Source organism: Chiloscyllium plagiosum, unplaced genomic scaffold (assembly GCF_037043375.1).
Source record: "Chiloscyllium plagiosum isolate Xiang-an unplaced genomic scaffold, Cpla_swu_hap1 HiC_scaffold_26, whole genome shotgun sequence".
Lineage (NCBI taxonomy): Eukaryota > Metazoa > Chordata > Chondrichthyes > Orectolobiformes > Hemiscylliidae > Chiloscyllium > Chiloscyllium plagiosum.
This window is the reverse complement of record NW_028270164.1, coordinates 3,290,402-3,304,801: the sequence shown is the minus strand read 5'-3', so window position 1 is coordinate 3,304,801 and position 14,400 is coordinate 3,290,402. Positions and strand designations below refer to the sequence as shown.

At 43.3% G+C, this 14,400-nt stretch overlaps 1 pseudogene; it reads left to right on the top strand.

Moving 5' to 3' along the window:
- Positions 1-223: 223 nt before the first annotated feature.
- Positions 224-827, top strand: LOC148145066 (uncharacterized; annotated as a pseudogene).
- The last annotated feature ends 13,573 nt before the right edge of the window (positions 828-14,400 follow it).

Genomic DNA, 14,400 nt, shown 5'->3' with positions numbered 1-14,400 from the left:
CCTTATTCATGCTTCTCATAATTTTGTATAGGACAGACACTTTAGTACCTAATTCCACCACAAGCCTATGGATTACCTCACAATGCTGCACTTCTCCAGCTTCTGAACATGTTAAAAAAGCATCACCTACAGACAAGCCCTGTGCATACACAGGATCAGCTCAGACGAGGAGGAACGCGATGGACATCTGAGGTGCTAAAGGACACCCTCATAAGAACAGGATATGATGCTCAACTCATTGATCGCCGGTTCTGATGTTCCATAGCGAAAAACCACAATAATCTCCTTAGAAGACAGACATGGGACATGACTGACAGAGTACACATCGTCATCCAGTACTTCCCCAGAACAGAGAAACTACTCCATGTTCTCCACAGCCTTCAACATGTCATCAATGATGACAAATATTTCACCTTATACCTCCACTTCTCACTTTCAAACAACCGCCAAACCTCAAACAGACCATCGTTCCTGATGTTCAGGACAACATCAATCACAATATCACAAAACCCTGGTGTGGCAACCTCTGCAAGACATGCCAGATCATCGACATGGACACTACCATTACACGTGGGCACACCATCCCCCACGTACACGGCAGATACACATGTAACTCCGTCAATATCATCTATCTCATACATTGCACGCAAGGATGCCACAAGGTATGGTACATTGGTGAGGCCATGCAGACGCTAGGACAACAGATGAATGGACACCATGCAACAAAAGTCAGACAGGAATGTTCCCTCCCAGTCAGGGAACATTTCAGCGGTTAAGGACATTCAGCCTCCGATCTTTGGGTAAGCGTCCTCCAAGGTGGCCTTTGAGACACAAAACAATGCAGAATTGTCGAGTAGTAACTGACAGCCAAGATCCCTATCCATGAAGATAACCTCAACTGTGATATTGGATTCATGTCGCACTACATGTAACCCCACCACACTGTTCTGTGTAAAACCTTTGTTATTGTCCTGTTTTGACACACCCTGATAACTTGTTATGATCTCTCTACCATAACTAGTTTGTACAGTTTTGGATTACTTGTTACTTTGTTAAACTCTCAGCATGTGACCCTTCGACCTATTGTGTTATTCCAGCCATTTGGCTTTTCTTCAGCATCACCTTAATTTAACTTTTTATAATTGTCTCTCTGCCTCAATTAATTGGATTACAGGTTAACACTTCCCTTGATATTCAGTTGTTGGCACTTAACTAACACTGTCTGACACTCTCAATCACCTGTAGAGACTTTTTATTTGGCCTATGGACACTCCACTCACACCATTTGTACGATCTTTTGATCTCATCTTTCCACTCATCGATCTCTGCCTATAAATTCAGTGCCTATGTGCTTTCTTCCACTTCCCCGACGAAGGAGCAGTGCTTTGAAAGCTTGTGATTTCAAATAAACCTGTTGGCCTATAATTTGGTGTCTTGTGATTTCTGACCATGTCCACCCCAGTCCAACACCTGCACATCCACATCAATTTTATAAACATTGACCAGGTCGCCCCTCAGCCTTCAATGCTCTCGCAGAAACAATCCAAGTTTGTCCAACTTCTCCTTGCAGCTAATATATTCCAAATCAGACAACACACTGATAAACGTCTTTTGCACTCTCTCCAAAGCCTTCACATCCTTCCTATAGTGTGGCGACCAGAACTGCACACAATACTGTAACTATGGCCTAACTAAAGTCTTATACATCTGCAATATGATTGCCAACTTTTATAGTCAGGGCCCTGACCAATGAAGGCAAACATGCCATATGCCTTCTTTATCTCTCTATCCACTTGTGTGGTCATTTGCAGGGAGCTATGGACTTACACCTCAAGATCTCTCTGCCTATCAATGCTTCCAAGGTCCTGCCATTTACTGTACACTTTTCTCTTCCATTTATAGAGTCATAGAGCTGTACAGCATGGAAACAGACCCTTCGGTCCAACCCGTCCATGCTGACCAGATATCCCAACCCAATCTAGTCCCACCTGCCAGCACACGGCCCATATTCCTCCAAACCCTTCCTATTCATATACCCATCCAAATGCCTCTTAAATGTTGGAATTGTACCAGCCTCCACCACTTCCTCTGGCAGCTCATTCCATACACGTACCACCCTCTGCGTGAAAAAGTTGCCTCTTAGGTCTCTTTTATATCTTTCCCCTCTCACCCTAAACCTATGCCCTCTAGTTCTGGATTCCCCGACCCCAGGGAAAAGACTTTGTCTATTTATCCTATCCATGCCCCTCATAATTTTGTAAACCTCTATAAGGTCACCCCTCGGCCTCCAACGCACCAGAGAAAACAGCCCCAGCCTATTCAGCCTCTCCCTGTGGTTCAGATCCTCCAACCCTGGCAACATCCTTGTAAATCTTTTCTGAACCCTTTCAAGTTTCACAACATCTTTCCAATAGGAAGGAGACCAGAATTGCACGCAATATTCCAACAGTGGCCTAACCAATGTCTTGTACAGCCGCAACATGACCTCCCAACTCCTGTACACAATACTCTGACCAATAAAGGAAAGCATACCAAACACCTTCTTCACTATCCTATCTACCTGTGACTCCACTTTCAAGGAGCTATGAACCTGCACTCCAAGGTCTCTTTGTTCAGCAACACTCCCTAGGACCTTACCATTAAGTGTATAAGTCCTGCTAAGATTTGCTTTCCCAAAATGCAGTACCTCTCATTTATCTGAATTAAACTCCATCTGTCACTTCTCAACCCATTGGCCCATCTGGTCCAGATCCTGTTGTAATCTGAGGTAACCCTCTTTGCTGTCCACTACACCTCCAATTTTGGTGTCATCTGCAAACTTAGTAACTGTACCTCTTATGCTCACATCCATTTATGTTGACCTCCCAAAATGCATCAGTTCACACTTGTTTGGATTAAACTGAATCTGCCATTTCTCCACTCAGCTTTCTGCTAATCTATGTCCTGCTTTTTACTTTGACAGCCTTCGTCACTATCCACAACTCCACCAATTTTCATGTCATCTGCAAAGTTATTAATCAGACCACCTACATTTTCATCAGAATCATTTATATAAATTACAAACAACAGAGATCCCAGCATTGGTCCTTGTGGAACAACACTAGTCACATACCTCCAGTCTGAAAAATACCACTTCAGATTTGTGGGCGGCATGGTGGCACAGTGGTTAGCACTGCTGCCTCACAGCACCTGAGACCCGGGTTCAATTCCCACCTCAGGGACTGACTGTGTGGAGTTTGCACGTTCTCCCCGTGTCTGCGTGGGTTTCCTCCGGGTGCTCCGGTTTCCTCCCATAGTCCAAAGATGTGCAGGTCAAGGTGAATTGGCCATGCTAAATTGCCCGTAGTGTTAGGTAAGGGGTAAATGTAGGGGTATAGGTGGGTTGCGCTTCGGCGGGTCGGTGTGGATTTGTTGGGCCGAAGGGCCTGTTTCCACGCTGTAATGTAATCTAATCTAATTACCCTTTGTCTTCCCAAGCCAATTTTGTATCCAATTTACCAAGTCACTGTGGGTCCCATGTGACTTTATCTTCTGGACCAGCCTACCATGAGTGATCTTGTCAGATGCTTTAGTAAAGTCCATGGAGACTACATTCACTTCCTTACCCTCTTCAATCATCTTCATCTCTTCCACAAAGATTCAATAAAATTTGGAAGACAAGACCAGCCACGCACAAAGCTATGTTGACTATCTCTAATTGGCCATTAGTTCCAAATGCAAGTAAATCCTGTCCCTAAGAATCTTCTCTAATAATTTCTCTCGTACTGATGGAAGGCTCATTGGCCCATAATTTCTTAAACAAAGGGAACAACATTGGCTGTTCTCTATACTTTTTGGACCTCACCTAGGTTACAAGGATCTCTCTCAAGGCCCCAGAAATCTCCTCCCATACTTCCCTCCATATCCTGGGACAGATCCTATCAGGCCCTGAGAATGTATCTTACTTAATGTTTTTCAAGACACAAACACCTCCTCCCTCTTAATATTGACAAGCCCCGGAAAATCAACATACCCCTCCCTTATCATACCATCATCCATGATCTTCCCCTTGGTGAATGTCAATGTGAAGTATTCATTAAGGACCTTGCCCACGTCCTCTGGCTCCACAGATAAATTCCTCTATCCTTCAGGGACTTACCCTTTCCCTAGCGATCCTCTTGCTCCTAATTTTGTATAATATGCTTTGGAATTCTCATTTATCCTACTCACCATGGGTTTTTCATGGCCCATTTTAGCCCTCCTTAGTCTTCCTAAGTTCTTTTATGACTCCTGTATACTCCTCGAGGGTTTTGTCTGATTTCAGTTTCCTTACACAAGCTACATATCTGAGAGGGGGGCAGTTGTAGCTGGGGCAGTGACAGGATGTAGTGAATCTATCAGGAAGTTTCTCACACTATGAAACAAAGGGATCAGTTAAAGTGTGTCTGCTTTAACGCAAGGTGTGTCAGAAATAACATTGACAAACTTAGAACATGGATCAGTACTTGGGACTATGATGTTGTGCCCATAACGGAGTCGTGAGTTTCACAGGAGCAGGAATAGTTGCTAAATGTTCCAGGGTTTAGAACATTTAGAAAGAACAGTGAGGGTGGAAAAAGAGGAGGGGTGTAGCATTACTAACCAGAGAGTGCATCACAGCTACAGAAACGAAGGTTGTTGAGGAAGGTCTGTCTACTGAATCAGTATGGGTGGAAGTTAGGAACAGTAAGGGAGCAGGCACCTTTTGGGGGGTTTTCTACAGACCCCCTAATAGCAGTAGAGAGATTGAAGAACTCATAGGCCGGCAGAGTTTGGAAAAATGCAGAAGTAGCAGGGTTGTTGTTATGGGTGACTTCAACTTTCCCAATATTGACTGGAACCTCCTTAATGCAGATGGTTTGGATGGAGCTGTTTTTGTCAGGTGTGTTCAGGAGGGTTCCTTACTCATATGGCGACAGGCCGATGAGGTGAGAGGCCATTTTGGATTTGGTGCTCGGCAATGAGCCAGGACAGGTGTCAGATCTCGCGGTGGGAGAACACTTTGGTGACAGTGATCACAACTGCCTCATATTTACCATAGCCTTGGAGAGGGAAAGGAGCAGTTACCAATGGAAGATATTTAATTGGGAAAAGGAAATTATGAAGCTATCAGACAGGGGTTGGGAAGTGCAGACTGGGAGCAATTGTTCCACAGAAAGGGCACAGCAGACATGTGGAGACTGTTTAAGGAGCAGTTGTTGTGAGTGATGCACATATTTGTTCCTCTGTGACAGGTAAGAAGGGGTAAGATTCGGGAACCTTGGATGACGAGAACAGAGGAATTTCTCGTCAAAAGGAAGAAGGCAGCTTATGTAAGGTGGAGGAAGCAAGGATCTAGCACAGCTTTAGAGGATTACAGGTTTGCTAGAAAGGAGCTCAGAATTGGACTGAGGAGAGCAAGGAGGGGGCACGTAAAAGGCTTGGCAAGAAGGATTAGGGAGAACCCAAAGGCATTTTACTTGTACGTGAGGAATAAGTGAATGATCAGGGAGAAGGTAGGGCCGATCAGGGATAGCGTAGGGAACTTATGCGTGGAGTCTGCGCAGATACGGGAAGCCCTAAATGAGGTTTTTGCTTCAGTTTTCATCAAGGAAAGGGAACTTGTTGGAAATGAAAACTTAGAGGAGCTGGGATACAGTCTTAACCAGATCAAGGATGATGACGTTGATGTGCTAGAAATTTTGGAAAACATTAAGATTGATAAGTCTCCAGGGTCAGACCAAATTTATCCTAGGCTGCTCCGGGAAGCGAGAAAGGACCAACTGTCCTTAGTAACCACACACGCGGATGACAAGCAACATGAGTTCGACTGGGACAACGCTACTTTTATAGGACAAGCCAAACAGAGAACAGCCAGGGAATTCCTAGAGGCATGCCACTCATCCACAGATTCTATCAACAAACACATTGACCTGGACCCAATATATCGGCCACTGCAGCGGACAGCTGGAACTGACAACCGGAAGCGGAAGAGACAAACCACTATAAATGCCGGAGGAAACATCACAGAAGCGCTTCACAGGAGGCTCCCAAGCACTGAGGATGTTACCTAGACAGGGGACGAAACGTCTGCAACACAAATTCCCAGCTCGGCGAACAGAACCACAACAACGAGCACCCGAGCTACAAATCTTCGCACAAACTTTGAGAGAGGAGGTTGCTAAGCCACTGGTGAAGATCTTTGCTTCCTCACTCTCCACGGGAGTCATACCGGAGGATTGGAAGGAGGCGAATGCTGTTCTTCTTTTCAAGAAGGGTAATAGGGAAATCCCTGGCAATTACAGACCAGTCAGTCTTACGTCTGTGGTCAGCAAAGTTTTGGAAAGAATTCTGAGGGATAGGATTTATGACTATTTGGAAAAGCATAACATGATTAAAGGCAGTCAGCATGGCTTTGTGAGAGGCAGGTCATGCCTCGCTAATCTTATTGAGTTCTTTGAGGAGGTGACAAGACAGGTCGACGAAGGTGGAGCAGTGGATGTGGTGTATATGGACTTCAGCAAGGCATTTGATAAGGTTCCTCATGGTAGTTTCATTCGTAAAATCAGGAAGTATGGGATACAGGGAGATTTGACAATCTGGATTCAGTATTGGTTGGCTGACAGAAGGCAGAGAGTGGTTATAGATGGAAAGTATTCTGTGTGGAGGTCAGTGTTGAGTGGGGTCCCGCAGGGCTCTGTTCTTGGGCCACTGCTCTTTGTAGTTTGTATAAATGACTTGGGTAAGGAGGTTGAGGGGTGGGCTAGTAAATTTGTAGATGACACAAAGGTTGGAGGTGCCGTCGATAGTATCGAGGGCTATTGCAGGCTGCAGCGTGACATAGACAGAATGCAGACCTGGACTGAGAAATGGCAGATGGAGTTCAACCTGGATAAATGCGAAGTGATGCATTTTGGAAGGTCGAACTCAAACGCTGAATATAGGATTAAGGACAGGATTCTTGGCAGTATGGAGGAACGGAGGGATCTTGGTGTTCAAGTATATAGATCCCTCAAAGTTGCCACCCAAGTTGGTAGGGTTGTTAAGAGATCATATGGTTTTTTGGCTTTCATTAACACGGGGATCGAGTATAAGAGCCACGAGGTTTTGCTACAGCTCTACAAGTCCCTGGTGAGACCACACTTGGAATATTGTGTCCAGTTCTGGTCGCCCTACTATAGGAAAGATACAGAGGCTTTGGAGAAGCTGCAAAGAAAGTTTACCAGGATGCTGCCTGGACTGGAGGGATTGCCTTTTGAAGAGAGATTGACTAAGCTCGGACTTTTCTCTCTGGAGAGGAGGAAGAGAGGTGACCTGATCAAGGTATACAAGGTAATGAGAGTCATGGATAGAGTCCATAGCCAGAGACTTTTCCCCAGGGTAGGATTGACTGGTACGAGGGGTCATAGTTTTAAAATATTAGGAGAAAGGTATAGAGGAGACGTCAGAGGAAGGTTCTTTACGCAGAGAGTTGAGAATACATGGAAAGCGTTGCCAGCGGTGGTGGTAGAAGCAGAGTCATTAGGGACATTTAAGCGACTGCTGGACATGCACATGGATAGCAGTGAGTTGAGGGGTGCGTAGGTTCAGTTATTTTATTTTACATTAGGATTAAACCTTGGCACAATATCGTGGGCCAAAGGACCTGTTCTGTGCTGTACTTTTCTATGTTCTATGCATCCTTTTCCTTTCTTTAAGTCAGGGCCCAGACTGAAATCTGGTTTTATAGATCATATTTTAAATTAAGTTCATCTGTTATTGAAATACAAACACGCAATGCTGCAGATTTGGGTTTAACACTAGAGCAGACGTTTATTATGAAAACAAATGAAGAGAAAATAGAATAAATCGAGCTATTTACACATATCACAAATTGAAAGATTTTGAAACACACTGTGAGATGCCATCTCCTCTATCCCAACACTATCACATTAGAGTACCCAAATATCAGACAGCGTTCTCACCTCCATCACATCACCAGGTTTAATTTAACAGTTTTTTTCATTTCCTGGCATTGAGAGCTTGGTATCCTCTTCCTCAATTAGTCCCGCATCCAAGCTTAGACTTTTGCAGAGATCTTGGAGATTGTAAGGTTAGAGGAGATAAGAGAAAAACTAGAAGGAGGAACGAGGCTATTGTGGAACTTGAAGGTCAAAATGAAATTTTACAGTGGAATTAAGAACAACATCATTTCAGCTGGGAGTGAGGTAAGGGTAGCTGGTTACAATTTGGAATGCACTGTCAGAGAGTGAGGTGGGGACAGATTCAATCATGGTTTTCCAAAGCATATTGGAAAAGGGATTTGGGAGTCCCTGTGCATAAATCACAAAAACCTATCATCCAAGTTCAGCAGGTAATAGGGAAAGCAAAGGGAATGCTGGCTGCTATTTCAAGAGGAATACCTTGATCAGTTTTGGTTCTCTTATTTGATTCTAATAACTCAGGACACTCAGCTGGAGATGACATTGTTTATTGTTGAACACAAAATAGAACCATTTAAAAACAGAATATATTCATAATAGAACTAGCATACTTAGGCTAGTCTCAGACCAGGACAGACAGTTCTGCAGATCCATTTCTGGGCCTGCTTTACTTTTCTTTTTATCCAGAAATGCTCTTACACACACCTGAACATTTTGGGTTTCCCATCACCAAATAACTGTGACGGTTTTTGCCATTTCTAACTGTTAACCACCACCAGTAAACCTCTCATGTAGCCAATTGAATATTTACATGCAAATCCCATTACATACAATCCAACTCATCAGAATGTGAGGGGGGAGGGGTAGAGAGAGGGGGAAGGGACTAAATCAAAATAGAACTGAAGGGGGTAAAAAAGCATTATATTTCCCACGGTGCCCATCTCTCTCTCTCTAAAGGTATGGAGACCATTAATGGATACCCCGTGCTCGCTCACCATCGAATGTAAACATGGAAGAGGGACAATGAGTCTGCTTATTTTTCCCTTCTACCCCAAAATGTTATCATATACAACTAAGTGACCAGGCAATGCAGGCAGTCCAGAGAATGTCACCCAGTTGGGACAGTGATGAGGAGGAAATTCTTCTCTTAAGGGGAGTGAATCTGTGAATGCTTTGCTGCAGAAGATAGTGAAGTTTGGTCATTAAGTATATTTATGGCTGACATAGACATATTTTTAATCAGTAAATGAATCAAGTGTTATGGGGAAAAGGCAAGAAAGTGGAGTTGAGGATTATCATATCAGCCATGATCTTATTAAATGGCAGAGCAGATTGAATGGGCTGAATGGCCTACTTCTGCACCTCTAACTTATGGTTGCACCCTCAACCAAAAATGCACAAATGGTAGCAATCTACAATGGAAACCAAGGGATATTAAGCCTCTGAAAGTGCTGATGAAGCCAGTTTTAAGAAATTTGGAAACTGTAAACAAAACATTTGACCAAAAGATGTTTGAACCAGTCTTATTTTGCAAGGCTCTGTAAAGTCCCAGAACATTCCTGAGATCATTATATCCAGGGGATATACCCCCATAACCAGCTATTGGGCCTTTGAGACAGTCAATGACACTGTAAAAGGATGTTAATGCTGAGTCATAGCCTGAGCAGTTACCATAGCAATAGCATCAGCTCAGCACTTACAAAGAGAGTGGAAGAAATGCAAGGTCATTGCAATCGTATAAGGAACACTCTCTTTGTGTTGTTACTGTTCCAGAGTCATCAATTTATGCCACATTTAGTTTAAAAAGGAGTGTGAAAAGTATTTGCCCTGTAAGTATAGTGGAGGGTTGGGGACAGGAGTTAATGTACTCCGAGGCTCATGGGAATGTAACAGCAGAGAACATGCCATTCAGCTCATTGTACGTCTATTTGGTTTTTGGAAAAGCAGGCATGCATAGTCCCACACACCACATTTTGTCTGTTAGTTTATTCACTCTTCTTCCTCAACCAAGTGTCCAACTTCTTTTTGAAAGAACTTATCAGATAAACTACCTTTTTCAGGTATTGCTCTGCAGACTCAGAATGGGAAAAGAAATCTCCTGATCTCTCTTTGCCAATGATTTTCCATCAATGATCTCTGGTGATTGACCCTCTCATCCAATGATATATTGAAACCTCCCACCATTTCACAATCCTCCAACAAATTATCTCTTCACCTTCTCTGATCCAAAAGTTTCTAATCATCTCTCGGTTGTGAAGGCACCCCCAATGTTGTTTCTGATACATACTAAGATTCTGACAGACTTACTTCCTGCACGCATGGTCCTAATTAATTGCCCTCATAAAGTCCATTGCTGGCCATGCAAACATTAAAGATTTTTAACAGTTTTTTTTTAGCATGCCTGTCACCATGGACCTGAGGTGGCAGAATTTGTTGGTTCTCTCCAGATCAGATTAGATTAGATTCCCAACAGTGTAGAAACAGGCCCTTCAGCCCAACCAGTCCACACCGACCCTCCGAAGAGTAACCCACTCAGATCCATGTCTCCTCTAATGTACCTAACACTATGGGCAATTCACCTGACCTGCGTATCTTTGGTGAAAATGTGTTGCTGGAAAAGCGCAGCAGGTCAGGCAGCATCCAGGGAACAGGAGAATCGACGTTTCGGGCATAAGCCTGATGCTGCCTGACCTGCTGCGCTTTTCCAGCAACACATTTTCAGCTCTGATCTCCAGCATCTGCAGACCTCACTTTCTCCTGCGTATCTTTGGACTGTGCGAGGAAACCGGAGCAACCCACGCAGACATGGGGAGAATGTGCAAATTCCACACAGAGAGTCGCTCAAGGCTGGAATCGAACCTAGGACCCTGGTGCTGTGAGGCAGCAGTGCTAATCACTGAGCCACCATGCCACCCTAATACCCAGCAGGTATTAGTGTGATCAGAATTGGAGATGTTCCCTGATTAGGGGCCTCCTGATGATTACAGTCAGAGGAAATGAGCTACAGGCATGGGAGAGACAGTCCATAAGCATTTTAGCTGAACTTCTGTGAGAGCAACTCGCTCTGCATCATTAGTACAGAGAAGTTCTCAGATCAGCATGTGTTGCATTTTTGTCTTCACTTTTAGTCTGGACAAACCGTACACCTTCCACAATGTTCAGCTGAACCCAGTCCATATCTGCAGGGAAGGCAAAGGTCAGGCACATGGAGATGAAGATACTCATCAAAGTTGTGGATGGCACTCAGCTCTGTGTTACTGAATTCTTCACGCTGCAACTGTCAAAAGGACCATCAAACTGCACAATGCAGCGGCTCTCTTTATTCATTCATGGGATGAGGGCATTGCCAGCTGAACCGACATTTATTGCCCCCCTCCCGGTCGTCCTTGCAAAAATGGTGGTGAGCTGCCTTCTTGAACCACTGCAGTCCGCGTAGACCCACAATGCCTTTAGGAGGGAATTCCAGAATTTTGACCCAGTGACACTGAAGGAACAGCGATATATTTCCAAGTGAGGATGCTGAGTGGTTTGGAGAAGTATTTACAGCTAGTGGAGTTTCCATGTATCGGCTTCCCTTGTTCTTTCATGGGATAGAGTTTGTGAGAATGGAGGTTGCTTCCTAAGGGGCCTTGTTCAATTTCTGGAGCGTATCTTGTAAATAGTACGAACAACTGCTCCTGTGTTTCAATGGTGAAGGGAATGAATGTTTGTGGATGTGATGCAACAAGGCTTTGACAGTCAGGAGGTGAGTTACTTGCTGCAGGATTCCTAGTTGTCACTTTGCAGCAATCCTCTCTAAGGCAGAGGGCTCAAGTGTGTTGACATTGTTCAAGTAGAGGCAACTTCTTTGGCTCAGTATGTCATAGGATGGAAGACAGTCACATAGCGAACAAAACCTTAACTCATTCTAGATTCAGCAGAATCCAGGACAGATGTGTTTTTTTTTAAATTTAGTGCAAAAGCTTTTTGATAGTTTAAAGAAGATCTATCTGGGGTGAGATCCAAGTATAGACTCCCCTAAATATAGGAGATTGGTCAGAGTAGTTAATGAAATAGTTTTCCCGTGTAATAGTGGCTGAAGGACCTGAACTGAAGGGAATTTATATTAGGCAGGAAGTGGTGTTGGAGAGACTGTTAGGTCTGAAGGCTGATAAGTCCCCGAGGCCTGATGGTCTGCATCCCAGGGTACTGAAGGAGGTGGCTCTAGAAATCGTGGATGCATTGGTGATTATTTTCCAGAGTTCTATAGATTCAGGATCAGTTCCTGTGGATTGGAGGGTGGCTAATGTTGTCCCACTTTTCAAGAAAGGAGGGAGAGAGAAAACAGAATTATAATCCAGTCAGTCTGACCTCAGTGGTGGGAAAAATGCTGGAGTCAATTATACAGGATGAAATTACGACACATCTGGATAGCAGTAACAGGATAGGTCAGAGTCAGCATGGACATATGAAGAGGAAATTATGCTTGACTCATCTTCTGGAATTTTTTGAGGATGTAACTCTGAAGATAGACAAGGGAGATCCACTAGATGTAGTATACCTGGACTTTCAGAAAGCCTTTGATAAAGTACCACATAGAAGGTTAGTGAGCAAAATTATGGCACATGGTGTTAGGGGCAAAATACTGACATGGATTGAAAAATGGTTGGCTGATAGGAAACAAAGAGTAGTGATAAACTGCTCCCTTTCGGAATGGCAGGTGGTGACCAGAGAGTGGTGGGTGTATGGAATGTTCTGCCCCAGAAGGCTGTGGAGGCTAAGTCTCTGGATACTTTCAAGAAAGAGTTGGATAGAACTCTTAAGGATAGTGGGATCAAGGGTTATGAGGATAAGGCAGGAACTGGATACTGGTTGAGTATGATCAGCCATAATCATAATGAATGGTGGTGCTGGCTCAAAGCTACTCCTGCACCTATTGTCTATAAAGAGTGTAATTTGTTAAACTTCCAGATCAGGGGCATTTGGTTATAAAGTTGCTTTGGTTCTCAGTTGTGTGAATATTCAAGGGGCAAGGCCTCACAGGTCACAGGAACAGAACTGAGATAAAACACTTAAGTCAAGCTGACAGATTTGATCAGATTTTCTATGAATTTTGATTAATGGCAAAGTGACAACATAGACAGGACTTCGTTTTCTTGTGCGTTTTGAAATCTTTCAAACTGTGTTCTATCCAGATAGCCGTTTTCTTTTAAATTTCTTTTGTGTAATAAACTGGTTTTATTGTTAATATCAAATCTCCAGCCCCTGTGTTTCAGTGAAAGTCTGCCACAAAAAATTAAGAAAAATCAAATATGATCCATCAAGCCAGATTTGACTTTGGGATTCAGTAATGAAACCATCTAGGATTATAAGAATGAGAAGTAAGTAGATGCTCTTATTGAATGGTGAAGCTGGAGCAGGAGGCTGAGTAGTTTGCTCCTAATTCTGCTGCAGAGAGCCTTTGGAAGAGACGGTGATGTTTGCCTTTTTAGTTTTGCTTCTTGATTTTCTGACCTATCGTTATACTATGAATAGCTTGAATGTTACTTTTGTTTTTTTCATTTCTCTGTTCTGTAACTAAGGATTGTATCTAGGTATCGCTGTACCTAAGATGGCAACTTATAAACTTTTCAGTACATTTGAGTACATATGACAGTAAAGCTAATTTAATTCAATTCAGTTCAATTTAATCTTTAAACGTACTTCATTTGCAGCACTTATAACAGAACCTGCTGCTCAGAACTGGTTTCTTTAGCCATATCAGATGGATTTGATTGTGCCCAGCACCTTGCATAGTTGGAAGGAAAGCTGGTAAAACCTTTGGAAATAAACAGGAAAGGACATTGAAACAGGCAATAATAAATACTTCCAAGAAGCAATTAGATAACAAGGAGGAGATTGAGAGATATAGGAGAAGCTGGAGTTAAGGATAAAGTAAAAAGGTGGGTAGCTGCAGATGTGGGGGCAAGGTGTATAGGCGAGGTTGATTCTATTGATGAGTGGAGTCTTGTTCTGGTCAGTGGCATGTCCCCTAAAAATATTTATATTCTTGAGATAAGGCACCAAAGAAAATCAAAACCAACTTGCACTTCAGAATGAAAGGCAACGAATACAGTCTGTCACATTTCCTGCAGTGAAAGGCAAATGTCAAGAGAAAGCCAGCCATAAGCCAGCATAAGTAGCCATGGGCAAGAACTGCCAAGACTAATCAATTATGACACTCAACAAATAACAAGAGCAAAACCTTCGGTTCTGATGGTCACCGGATCCAAAATGTTAACTCTGACTTCTCTTCACAGATGCTGCCAGACCTGCTGAGCTTTGCCAGCAATTTATCTTTTTGTTTCTGATTTACAGCATCTGCCGTTCTTTTGGTTTTTATTTCAGAGAAATGAGTTGAATATAATCCAATGTTTATGCTATCAGAGCAGTGCAGTAATTATTCCCTTTGATCAGTAATCACAATTCTGTTTCCTGAAGGACAAAAGCTTTATACTGGCTG